Source organism: Temnothorax nylanderi, unplaced genomic scaffold (assembly GCF_030848795.1).
Source record: "Temnothorax nylanderi isolate EJ_2023f unplaced genomic scaffold, tnyl_v1.0 TNYL_tig0217_pilon, whole genome shotgun sequence".
NCBI classification, from domain to species: Eukaryota; Metazoa; Arthropoda; class Insecta; order Hymenoptera; family Formicidae; genus Temnothorax; species Temnothorax nylanderi.
The window spans coordinates 90,917-105,347 of NW_027249279.1; the positions used below are offsets into that span (position 1 = coordinate 90,917).

Here is a 14,431-nt window from a genome sequence, read left to right on the forward strand (position 1 = left end):
TCACACTCACATAGTTAATGAAATTAGATAACAAGGTTTATTGTAAAGAGGTGTGTAATTAATGAACAAAAGAAGGATGAAATTATGCAATTCAGACATTAATTGTGTAATTAATAAGCAAAAGAAAGATGAGAATATCAAACTCAGACATTAGATAAATTTTTCCGATTGTTAATGAACGCAGTTAGATAACGTAGCATGAAAGATTTTAGTCTCGAGCTTGGATGAAATACAGTAAACGGAACAGAGTAAATAATACGTTAATTCACAGCGGACGCGCGGAATGCGTCGTGATCAAGAAAATTAAACTTACAACTAACATAGAATATCGGCAAAACGACTCAGCCGAATATGAAATAACCGGAATAAACGCGAATAATAGTATCAATAACACGAAGTATCGCGAAGTAGTGGTGGGTCACGCTCCGAGCGCGTGAACGCCACGTCCAAAGCCGCACAGGAATTCTGTCGCCAAATTGTCTTAATCTAACGCAAGTACCTTAATCTAACGCGAGTGTCTTAATCTAACGCGAGCAATAATTGTAGCGCAAGGGGCGTCCAAGCGCAACACGCTATCGTCAGCGATACTTTAACGCAAAGAGTGATGGGCAGAGGCCCTTGACGCAACGCAAAATACTGTGGCTAACGCGAAAATACGAAATTCTCGCAAGTAACAACGCAAGGTGCTAGAACTAACGCGAAAACACGAAATTACCGCGAGTAACAACGCAAAATACTATAACTAACGCGAAAACACGAAATTACCGCGAGCGACGGAGGAACGCGATAATGAACGCGAATGCCATCCTAACGCGAATCGTATCCTAACGCAAACACGGGCTGAACGCCATCATTCGCACGCGAAAATCAAACGGGACGCAATAATAAGTCACCGCGAATCATACGTTAACGCACCCAGGGGGAATTGGTACATCGGATCGACATCGGTCAGACGTCTTTTAGACGTGTCTAACGTCTAAAAGACGTCTGACCGATGTCGATCCGATGTACCAATTCCCCCTGGGCAGGAAACAGCCCAACGATTATTTTCTCACGCACTTGACATCTTAACGCCAAAATCCACCGAACGCGAGTAACATTCCAACGCGAATAATCTCTGAACGCACTCATTCCAGCGCGAGAAACGACCAAATGCAATTATTAATCTAACGCAAATAATATCTCGACGCAAGTACCAGCGGAACGCAATTACTTCAACGCGAAAAATAACCGAACGCGAATGATACTCTGACGCGAATATCCTAATGCACGAAATTGCCGAACATGAAATATTCGAACGCAATTATTGCCGCGTGTGGAATCTAAGTCCCGACCGTACGAATTGCGACGCATAAAGAAACGCGCGGTCGCGAACGCGAAGGTCGCGAGAAGTGGCGAATTCCCGATATCGGAACTCGTCATCGACGCATCGGCCGCGATCTCCAGAGGCGCGCAATTTTCGGTCAAGATCCCGTGGCCACGAGACCATTCCGGTGCCCCTCGCTATCGTTCTCGATCGCGAAATCTACGCCTGGTCGGCGAGCAACGTCGACATTAATTATTCCCGAGCGAGAGTGCAACCCGGAGGGCGGTATCGTGGCTTTACATGCTGAATATTACCGAGGCAACCTCACCGTTCTTCTGCTCTCCCTGAAAGCTCCTCGCCGTCGCCCCAAGGGTCAGGAGAATCGCCACGAAAATCGTCAGATGATCGCCGAGAAAATCGAATCAATATCGCGACGGACAACTGTGACGCGTGCGTAGGCTGTCGAGGACGATCCAGGAGTGCTCCCGAAATTTCGCTCGATGGCGGAATCGATTGCGCGCCCCACCCCGGGCGTACGCAGCCGCTCGACGCTAACGCGCGGACCAATTAGGGGCGAGCCCGCAAGCTCGCGACGTATCCTTGCGCAGGGCCGACAATCCCGGCTCCCGCAGGGCGCTTAAGGTTTCCTCGCGCGCACGATGATTTCGCCGGGATCCTTCCCGGTAGCGGACGAGACGCTAATGTCCCCCTGTTTCTCGTTTTCGGTCCGGGAATGGTGGCCATCCTTCCCGGAGTCCTTTTTGCAGGTGGGGAGAGCAGGCGAAGTTTATTCCGCCCCGGCGTCCCGGGGCCCTGCCTCTACGGGTCCGTCCGTCGCCGTATCATGCGCTACGCGCGTGTCCTTCCGCGCTTCCCTGCGCCCGCCGGCCTGCGAGTCTCGCCGCGGTCCACTCGCGTCGATCGATATCCTGGCTCGATTCCTCTCGGTCGATTCCGCATTTTACGATCCGCTGCATCTCCTCAGGAACTCCAGTCTCAGCTCGGTGAGGCGCCACGTATCAATACAAAATAACAAAAAAAAAAGGATCAAAATACGGAAACGCAATTATAATTAGGCCCCTGGAGATCTCTCGCTCTGACTCTGTGAACCGTCCTCGGGCGCGAAACGAATAATTATCGAAAACCCGCGCCCTGTGACGGCGGCGGGGCGCTGCCACGATGCAGCGAAACCGCAACGTCACAATATTAAAAGTTGTAGTTTAAGTATTAAAAGAGGCATATTTAAATAATCATTATATGACATCTGTGCTACTATTTTTTAGATTTTCAAATTTTGAAGTTATATTGACATTTTACTAGACTATTTTTACTGGGATTTTAACATATTGAAATTAATAAATAATATTTACCTTATTTCAGATAATATTGATTTCAAAATCGATATTGGTACGTTAACTTTTTCTTCTTCCTCGTTTACTGAATCCTTGTTTAAGACATTTTCGTTATTTTTTTTTTTTTTTTTGGAACTTGCAGCTGAAAATTATCAAAAATATATTTTAAAAGAAATACCTACAGATTTCTCTAAACATTTTTACGTAAAATGTTGATATTTAATTATTTAAAGTATAAAAACTATTAAATTAAATATATAAATGTGTAAAACTTAAATTAAATGTATATAATTATTATTATAAATAATTTGGAAACTTGAGTTTGTTAATTATATTTTTAATATCCCTTCGTGTAAAGAAATTTTAAACACAATCGGATTTTAAATATTTTATTCAACTATAATATATTCAATGTTAATGGTTGTTAAGGATCGAACATAGCAATCTCGATGTAAGCATCGGGCCGCGAGGCTGACCGCTACGTGCCTGCCGTCAGTCTCGTGGCACGTATTCGATCCGGGGTTGTCGATCACGCCGCCCCCAGTGGGTGATCACGCGTCGATGCCGCCCCACGCACAGGTGCGAGCATGCCGGCGAGAATCGGAGCACGGCGCGCGCAACTCCGGACACGCGCAGTGTCTTTGTTTGCAACAACTGCGCCCCTCGCGCAACGCCGTCAATCATCGGATCAATCAGAGAGCGCCGCGTTCCGGATCTCTCCCCCGTTTCCATCTCTCGAGAACTCTCCTGGCGGAAGAGAACGGCCTCGTGGCAGACTCGTTTCGCACGTCTCCAAATCAAGTGATTTCGGCAAAACGGCAAATATTCTGTGTGCGTGGTTTCTCCACCGATTCATGCGCGTTCATTCATTCGTTAACAATGTTGTCTCTACTGTTTGCTTCGATTGCAATGTAACAATGAATGCAATTGACTTTGAATTCTTCTTTATTAAATTTACGAAAATGGTCCCAAATTTTAGCCCGCATTATGCAAAATAATTTTGGTGGAAATTACAATTAAAACACCTCCGACTGTTAAAACACTCCGCGCACGTTCAGCTGTCGCGAACTACTAAAGTACGCGGTACAGAAATCGCGTTAAGACTGCTTACAAAGGTCGAAGAGAGAGGTATGTTTTGTTTTATTTTCATAACACCTTCACGGACAGTCCGGCTTTCAAACGTGAAATATAAATGCGTGTGCGAAATTATACATATATGTTCTCTCCTTGTAATTGGCGCAATTTAAAGATATTATTTTCTTTTTTTTTAATAGATAACACAGGCACACAAAAAAAAAAGTGTCTTGGCCGAGACACTACACTAGTGTATTCCCATGTACTTTTTCCCGCTGAATCCGAATCCGAAGTCAGAATTGTCAGATTGGCTAAAATTTATGAGATAACCACAAAAAAACAATTTTTTTTCCCTTTAATTCGTGTTTTTGAGCATTTTTTTGTGGTTATCTCATAAATTTTAGCCAATCTGACAATTCTGACTTCGGATTCGGATTCAGCGGGAAAAAGTACATGGGAATACACTAGTGTAGTGTCTCGGCCAAGACACTTTTTTTTTTGTGTGCCTGTGTAATCATTTGGATTCAATAAGGTAACGCAATTTTTTGTGTATCACTTGAGTTTTAATTTTGTTGAAATAAAGATACTATTACTACTTGGGTTTTTTTCGATGTACAAAGATATTATATGTACTACTTGTTACTTAGGTTTTTTGAGGTACAAAGGTATTACGTACCACTCGTTACAAAAACTACCTTGTTAAGATGTCATAATTTAATAAACGTTTAATTTCTTAGATTTGATATTTTATCACGTAAATATTAATTAGTATTTTTATATTTAAAAAATTTCATCACGTATTTATGCAGAAGGCCGTCTAAGATAAAAAGAGCTTAAAAGAGCTCAATGCAATTTAATTTGTAAAGATTTGTGAATCACGAACGAATGTATGAATATTCAATATGGATTAAGAATTATTTTTCATTGAACATAGTAAAAACATTATGAAATATAATATAAATTATTTTTACACCGTCTGCATAAGTTTTATACTTTTTTAATTGGAATAGATTTTCCAGGTCCCTCGGTAATTGACGATCATTTTTAAGTACATAGGCATATTCTTCATGACTCGACTGCATATGATAACGCATGTACATTATCAATGTCGTACGACTGTTTGATTTGATAGTAAATACGTTACAATGTATGCAGTCTACTTCGAATTGATCCGAATCTTTTCTTTTTTTTTAATTTTTAAAATGGCCCCAAATTTTAGCCCGCATTATCGCTTCAACACGTCCGACTGCTCCGCGTACGTTGAGCTGTCGTTTCATACTAAAGTACGCGGTACAGAAATCGCGTCAATACTGCTTACAAAGGTCGAAGGGAGAGGTATGATTTGTTTTATTTTCATAACACCTTCACGGACAGTCCGACTTTCCATGCCTGTAGAGAGGGGCGAAAGTGGCCAATTTCACGCCAAGGAGGAAAGTTGATACTTTTCACCCTGCATAGCAGGCGGAAAGTTGTCACTTTCCGTCCTAGGGAGGAAAGTTGTTACTTTCCGTCGCTCTTATCGGAATATATCCCGATAACTTTGTCAATTTCTTTTTAGAGTCTTGGTACACGTGTCCCAGATTATCGGTAATACTCGTATCTACGCGGTACACATTAATATATTACTTTTTGAATTTTATATTCTCGCAACTATAAGTAGCTTTTCGAACGGTTCCAGGGCCAGAAGTCATGGGAAAGAAAGCATGTCCCTTCCGATTACAATCGAAAGGGAAGATTCGAAGGAATATACCATTAGTATAACTTTTCTCACAGTGTAGACGGTTAAATACTAAGCGCGGTACAGAAATCGCGTTAACAAGCGTTTGAAAAACTGCTCACCAAAACGAAGAGAGAGGGATGGTTTATTTACTTTATTTATTACTTAAACTTTTTTTAGATGCATGTAAATGTGGATATACGTATAATTTTTTGCCCAACATATCATATCGTACGGCTCTATCTTCTTCCTTCAATTACTAAATTTAAACTTATTTTTTAAGTTAAAATACACGCAACGCGTATGAGAATTAAAAATGTTGAAGTTAGTTAGATATACGGTAAAAATTCAAAATCAGTTTAGTCTATGAAACGCTCTCTTATGAAATAATATTTCTTGACTCGTATATATGTGTTCCTTTTTCTTTAAGAAAATAACATGTGTATAAATAAATATAAAGAAAACATATAAGTAATAAAATATTAAGGAAAATTTTCTACAAATACTTTTTTAGAAATATGAATAATTAATGATTCTATCGTCAAATTAAAAAAAATGTTATTTTTTTAGTTTTAACTTATTCGAATTTATATAAAGATACCGGCTTTCTTCTAAAAATTAACCCACTTAAGAAGCACCTAACAACGAACGATAGACTTAAGTCTAATTTAAATTTTTTTGAACTATTTGTGATTTCTTTCATTTCTGCATTTTATTGGTTTTCTAATTTTTTATGTCCATTTATGACGTCGATGTGTAACGCTAATGTCATCTGTTTCTTTTTAAGACAGTGTTGTTACATATTATACGCATTATTCTACCGATTGTATGATGTACAAAATATATCTTTTTGATTTATATGACTTGCTTTGATGTCGGTGAAGTTGACATATCATTTTCCAGCAGATCAAAAATAAAAGGGAGTTCTTGTCGCATGCAGTCGAGTTCTATAGTTCCTGATACTTTTTAGTAATAGTTCTGATGATTTTTACCCAAAAAACAGTCGATCGAAAAAATGATTTGCTAACTTCCCGTAGCAGATCATTTTCTAGCAGATAAAGAATAAAAGAGAATTCTTCTCGCATACAGTCGAGTTCTATAGTTCCTGATATTTTTTAGCAATAGTTCTGGTAATTTTGCAAAAAAAAATCCATTGAAAAAAATCATCATCAAAACTTACGCAAATGACGTTCACGGCAGATCTTCGAAGTCGAATATCTTCTTAACTAGTGACCGGATCGTTTTCGATCATAGAAATTCCTTTCAGAATTCTCAGAGTTCTACTAAAAAACGGAACTCTTATCAGAACGTCTAGAACTTTCAAAAAAAATTTTTATGCGGACTTAGTCGAATTTCATGCGTTGCATTCTCGAAGTCGAATATCTTCTTAACTAACCATTAAGAAGTTAATATATTATGTCTTGCTCAACATTTAGAAATTAAGTTAAAAGTACCAATACTCGGACATGTACCTATATCTGGATACCTTTATTATTTATAAGTATAACGCGAATTAAAATCAAAGATAAAAATATTTTTTCTTGTAGTTTGAAACTTTAGTTATGGTATCCAAACGTTTATTTCCATAAATTTATATTTTTTTAAAGGTATCCAATCAGTTTGATTGTTTTAAATAATTATTTTGATGATGCAACAAAATTATTTTCAGATCTGTATCTAGCTAAATTTTTTAGCTAGACAGACAGTACGTGTTCAGGCATTGGTACATTTACCTACTCTTAAGTGTCCGAGTATTGGTACCTTTATACTTTATAATTGGATCTGAAAATGAAATAATTTCCCTCCGCACGAACCGAAATAATTAAGAAGATATTTTCTTTTTTCTATTATATGCAAAATAAAGATAAACTTTATATTCTAAAAATGTAGATTTTGTATTAGAGATTTAATCATTTTTAAGTAGAATTAGTTGTTCGAATTTATATTAGAGAATTATATATATATATATATATATTTTATATATATATATATATATAATTTTATATATATATATATATATAATTTGTATATGACAATTAAAATTAAATCCGTAATAATCCGTATAATTAATTGCATCTTTAAGCTTATCGGTTAAATGAGTTTTGATAAATAATAGCATTTATCTTGTGTTTTTACTAAATCTAGAATTTATTGGTACCTACAGTATATGATGAATAGTTTACGAAAGAGTACTTTTTAATGAAAAGTAGATTACAGCGGATATACTATAAGAATAGTTCGAGCTTGTGAAAATATCGTTTTGTTAATGATACCATGTAAATGTAATTTTCAAAAAAGGTAAAAAAAGGCGCCAAGTACACTTTTATAATATACATTAATGATACGCGAGATTCACTTATACGTGTACAAGTTAAACGTCTATTGTTTTCTATTTTGTATACGTTGAGTATAATTATGTATTTTTCTTTTTATATTTAAAGGCGCACATTGTATCATCGGTTGAAGTTCGGCCGAATCTGTTTGGCCGAAACAGTCGTTTATTATAATACGATATCGTAACACGCCATTTGGCGTGAAAACGTGAGTTTTCGTTACCGCAGAGAGAGAAAGAGAGAGAAAAAGAGAAAAATCTCGAGATTCCCCGTGTACATGGATTTTTACGTAAATTTAACATTGTAATGACTTAACGCATTTTTATTTTTCGATATCCTCTTTCTATATTTGTAAAGAGTGTACAGAAGAATGGTGCACGGAAAGAACGGTTTTGCTGAAGTATCAAAAAATTTAGCTAGATACAGATCTGAAAATAATTTTGTTGCATTATCAAAATAATTATGTAAAACAATCAAACTGATTACTAAAATATCAAAATTTTTACAGCATTATCATTATACTTTAGCGACCTACTATAATTATTTTAATGGTGCAACAAAATTATTTTCAGACAGAAAACCGTTTTTTCCGTATGTGTAGATTAAGGGCGTGCATTTCCATGATGCGTGAATAAGAAACTCTGCAAGTCTCTGGCTTTCATTTGCGCTTCACAAAACCGAATTTTGTACCCGTACTAACATTATCAACAATTTCTGCGTGGTCGACGTTACTTTGTACATGAGCGTGAATAAATTGCATGTTATCTTTTTTAACCCTAGGTATACACAGTCTTATTTTGTCTATACACTTATACACTGTTGGATCTCGGAGACCTCATCCCATTGTCATCGTAACTTCAGCAAAAATAAACTTCAATTTATTTATTTATTTTTTTTAATCGATCAAGAATCGATTAAGGAATATGCCCATAATGCATAAAAGTCGATTGAATTAGAGAGTTCCGAGGTATACGAGTAAAAAGAAAAGAATATATGAGACAAAAGTTTCTACGAGCGCAAAAAAAGGAAGCTGGGCTGGGGTCTTGGAGACTTCACTGTGCATACCTAGAATTAATAAGCAGCACTGTGCTGCTGCATAGCAAGGAAGAAATCGATATAATTCATTTTTTTTTAAACCGTATATATGCAGTACACGGAAAGAACGGTTTTGCTGAAGTATCTAAAAATTTAGCTAGATGCAGATCTGAAAATAATTTTGTTGGTCCATCAAAATAATTATGTAGAAGTTAAACTGATTGCTAAAATGTCAAAATTTTTTACAAAATCATCATATTTCAGCGACTTACTATAATTATTTTAATGGTGTAACAAAATTATTTTCAGATCTGTATATCTGGCTAAATTTTTAGATACTTCAGCAAAACCGTTCTTTCCGTGCACATATTTTTATCAGGGTCTAAATATCGCTAATATATATCACTAATGTAAAATGTACATAAAAGAAGCCAGTTGTTGCCATTTGTACACGCATTAATCTAATAATTTCTTCGTCTGAACGTTGTTGGAATATTATCGAATCATTAGAGAATCTTAATATCTTGAGTTTGACTGATCGAGATTCAGCGGAAAGGCAAATATGTATAATATATGAGAATCTTGAAGAAGTGCAGGATGTCTCTACTGAGATTACCCGGACAAGGAACAGACAGTATCTGAACATTTTTAACCCTTTAGGGGCCTGTGTACATAATTATGTTAAAAAAAACAAAAAAAACAAAAAAACAAAAAACTAAGAACTAAAAAAACTATAAAACAAAAAAAACTAAAAAACTTTCATCAGGGACGTCTTTTAAAACTATCTTATAAATTATAACATTTTACTCCAACGGGATCGATGTGTGGCCCCTAAAGGGTTAAAGAAAGAGAAAGTTACGACAAATGGATTAACAACGCGTAATGAGTTAATATTTATTTTAACTGGCTCAGTAGATTAGTGTGATTATGGTATTTAAAATTATCACGTGAACGTTATTTGTTACCTTATATATTACCTTTTGTCAATCGTGGCAGAAAGGACAAAAGGTTCATGGACACATAGTTGTCTCATGTGTTAGCGCCGAACGACCGGCCACACATTATAGTTCGCCTAGTTTCGGCGGATTGCACTGATCCCGTTTTGTGGTAGGTCACTGGTAGGCGAGAACCGGTCGTCTCAGTTCCATTCTACAACTGCACGTGATTTCGACGTTCGTTTTGAGCATTTCCGTGTTTGCCTTATACCTTACACCGACGGTGTCGGAGAAGAAACGTCGATCATCGGAGATGTTTCTTCAGGATCCAAACAACGCACTGATGCCCCTGGAACTGAATATGCAACTGGCATCGCCACTTTTCGCGCAGTCACCAATCGCTCTACAACGCAAATTAGGTGAGAGGATGAATTCAAGCGAATGGGTATTTCAACCTTTATTGCTGCGCGGAGTCAACGTGGAGCTGCTTAATTGAAACCTCTGGCAGCAATTCTACGAGAATAATACAGAAATGATAATTACCAAGAGCGGTCGGCGCATGTTCCCGTCCGTTCAGATAAACGTAAGCGTTTTGGAGAAACGTGAGAATTATTATGTCCTCATGGAGATAGCACCGGCCTCCGATCGCCGCCACAAGTACTGTGGATACCAGAACGGGGGCAAGAACAGCAATATGGGTGGCTGGAGTTTTATGGGTGGCTGGAGTTATAGGATTTATAAGCATCCCGAGAGTCCGGCAACGGGGAGCCACTGGATGGACAATCCGATCAGCTTCAATAAATTGAAGCTCACGAACAACATCAACGACCCCAATAATAACGTGGTATTAACATTGATCCACAAATACGTTCCTAGGATCTGGATAGTCCGTTGCTTCGATGCGAAGAACTGCAACGAGCTCTTTACTCATCCAACCGCGTTGTTTGCTTTCAAAGAGACGGAATTTATCGCGATGACGGCATACCAAAACGAGAACATCACAACGTTGAAGATCAATAACAATCCATTTGCGAAGGGTTTTCGCGAGGCAGGTCAGTCACGGTTCAAGCGAAAGCATCATTCGATCGATCATCAGGCCCAATCCGATTCCAGTCCCGACGAAGGGGTCTCATTGACCTACGACTCCGAATCGAATCAGCCGAACGACCCCCCCTTAAGGGTTCCAAGCCCATTAAAGCATGCGATTATCTTTCACTTTAGCCGGGGAGTCGAAGTTGGCCGGCCTTGCAACGTGGGAGAAGCGGACGCGAATCCCGCCACCGTTGCGAGTCGATCCCCGGCGCCGGGCATGCTTGAAACGCAGTGCCCGTGCACTGCGTTTGACACAGATGGACATCCATTCACGAAATAATTTATTACTATTTATTTCTATTTTAATTTAACACGGCTACTGGGGGCAAGTCTCGTCGAGACCGTGGACATGTTCGGACGTGTTTTGTCCTGAATAATTTTTGAAGATTGCTGATGCAATCAGCGCCGAGTTTGGATTGAATCTTTCGAGTCTGTATTTATTATTTTCGACTTGTTCTTGGCCGTTATGTGATCCTAAGGAGGATTAGGTGCCATAAAATTTACAAAGAAGAAGAAGAAGAAGAAGAAGAAAGCTATTGGGGGCCACGGCTACTCATGGCATGAGTCTCGTGCATCAAGAGGCGTAATCGTTTCTATACCCGATAACTAGCGCCTACTCTCGAGGAGACAGCTACGCAGTCACTGGGTGTCTCCGCACTAACCGAGTCATCAATCTCGTATCGTGCGTGCAGTGCCCGGACCATCCGAGAATTCGGGCGTGAAGATTCATTCTTGACTTCTTCATATTTACTGCGTGTTGGGGAGCAAACGGATTGACAGCCAGATCTTCCCAGATAACTGTGCCCTTTCTTGGCTTCACAACTCACCAGCGGTACTTGGGTCCGTATCACTACAGACTCTTAGAGGCGCAGTCAGATTGCCATTGACGCCACTTAGTTACTGCAGAGCGCGCTGACCAGCCGACACCAGATCTTGCGACCGAGCCGTACTGAATCGGAACAGCCCCATTGCAGCGGTCCAGCGAGACCACTGGGAGGTGGGCGCATGACTTGACTGGGAGAGGCTATATATTCGCATCACCAGACCAGTAACTGACTCTGACCCCAGACCCAAAGAGACTCGTGCAGAGAATCAAGGCCCTAGACAGCCTGACTCCTCCGATACAATACGACAGTGCTTGCACCAGCGTAGTTTTCAGGCCACTTGAATCTTCGGATTTTAACACGGATTCGCCACTTTTTTCGGGTTCCTTTTTGCCACGATTTACAAAAGGTAGTAATCTTGCCACTGTTCGCAACGCGGACGGGAGCGAGGCCGCCGTGGCCAGCGTGATTACCGGTAGTAGGTCCGACCAAGAGAACGAGTACGCGCATACGCGATCGCGTACTTAACGCGGATCGGCGAGCGACCGGTCGGTCGGCCGCGGGTCCGGTACACGGCCAACAGTGCCTCCGATCACGTAATCTGACTGATTGTTTCCAGTTTCGCCGGCGTGAACTCGTTTCTAGTATTATAACCACGCGAAGTAAGACATCTCCGCCCGTTCGCCGAGCGGGCGCTGATGATACGCCTCACTCGTCATACGTAAAGGCGAATCGCACGATTTACTTGTAACGATTATCTCGGAAAGATCGACCGGCAGGAGAGGAAGAAAGAAAAAAATTCATCTGTAAACAGTATATCAGAAAGATTCACCCACATTCAATTAAGAATTATAACAGTATAAGATTCGTCCTAGAACACTATCGAAAGTAATATACAGTCATTTCGTGCGAAAACACTGTATAAGCTACGTCGCATATACATTGTTAAATTTGTAGTGTCAAATTACATATTTAATTTAAGCTATTTTTAACCATTCTTATAAGTTGCTATTGCTACTCAATATGTCGTTAATTTAACTTAAACAATGTTAATTTAATTATTAATTTGACTAATCAATGGAGTTAAAATAACATTCTTTGTGTTAAAATAATAAATTTCGACACACATAGTAATTAAAAAGAACAAAATGTTATTTAACTCAAGGTATTGGTTTAAATTTTATCTTTTAAAATTTATAGCGTAGAGACAACTATAGTACCTATCCCTTTAGGGGCCTGTGTACATAATTATGTACATAAAAAAAGCACCAAAAAAACAAAAACAAAAAACGGAAAAACGAAAAAAAAACAAAAAACAAAAAAACGGAAAAAACAAAAAAACAAAAAACTAAAAAACTTTCATCAGGGACGTCTTTTAAGACTATCTTATAAATTATAACATTTTATTCCAACGGGATCGATGTGTGGCCCCTAAAGGGATACCATTTTTTATTTATATAGAGTATATAGACTAATGATTGTATGTATAGAATACTTTGTAATTAATTGTAATTGCTAGCCGTTTTATCATACACTGTAAATCCAAGTGTGTTATTTTTACACGCATAAATGTTTGAAAATGACACATTTGACTGAAGCTCGTTTTACATGTTTTGTTGCGTGTTAAATTAACACGTTTAATCATATTAATATGTTCAACCGTGTTAAATGGCATTATTCAAAACGACAGAAATGTGTAAGAAGAGCTTTAGTTAAAATAACACACTTGGATTTGCAGTGAATTAGCCGTATAGAAAAAGAATTTCTCATTATTTCATAAAATTATACATTTTTTTTTAAATGAAAGAGAGTTACGCATGTTGCACGTAACTTTCTTCAACTTTTTAATACGCCATGAATGTCTGTACTCGATGCATTAAATTATGCGTTTTAATTATTGTATATTGTTTACGATAATCTTATCGTTGCATCTTTAATCGATTATACGCGTATATATATCGATGCTGCGAGATTTATGTCAATATTACTCGTATAACGAACTCCCTCCGTGAATATATCTCCGATTTAAGGTCGATTTAGACATAACCGTGCCGTGCCCGTACCATTTACGGACAGAAAGATTTAGACTTGTTTCACACGTAGGTATCCGGCACCGGACTACCGATGCCGGGTATCCGATCAATTTTCTTTATTTTCACTTCGAAGGTCTGCCGTGAATATTATTTGCGTTTTGATGATGATTTTTTAAAACAATTGTAAGGTTTTGCAGTTTTTTACTTATCAGGAACGCTAGAATTTTTCGAAAGGAATCAAATGAGCTACTTAGAACTATTCTGACTTTAAATCAAACTTTTTTTTTGAAAGAATAAAAAAAATTTTCTTTTATCAGGAACTCTAGTAGTCGTCAAAATGCTTCAGATGGGCTATTCAGAACCTTTTTCAAAGTGTTAATCGCCGGAACTCTTTTTATAAACATAAAAATACTCTTCTAAATACTTTCCGAAAAGAAGCTGGAACTCTAATCAGAACTAAAAAAATTTAAAGTAGGGGTGCGAACTTTACACACCCAGTATTCTCTTCAATTTTTTTGTCGAATTTTTCGTTTAATTTGTCTAAGGAAATAGTTTTAATCGTTTTCTTGCATGGTATGGTATCTTTGTTATCAACATCATTATTAATACATCCTTTGACAATTTCATCCATATCCTACAATCAAGCATAAGAAATAATTAAATTGTTCAATTTTAAGTACACTTAAGAATAAAAAGAGAAATATGAGTTTATAGAAAAATTATGAGATTT

General features: G+C 38.1%; 1 pseudogene; it reads left to right on the forward strand.

Moving 5' to 3' along the window:
• The first annotated feature begins 7,505 nt into the window (after window positions 1-7,505).
• LOC139779282 (T-box protein 2-like) lies at window positions 7,506-13,941 on the forward strand (annotated as a pseudogene).
• The last annotated feature ends 490 nt before the right edge of the window (window positions 13,942-14,431 follow it).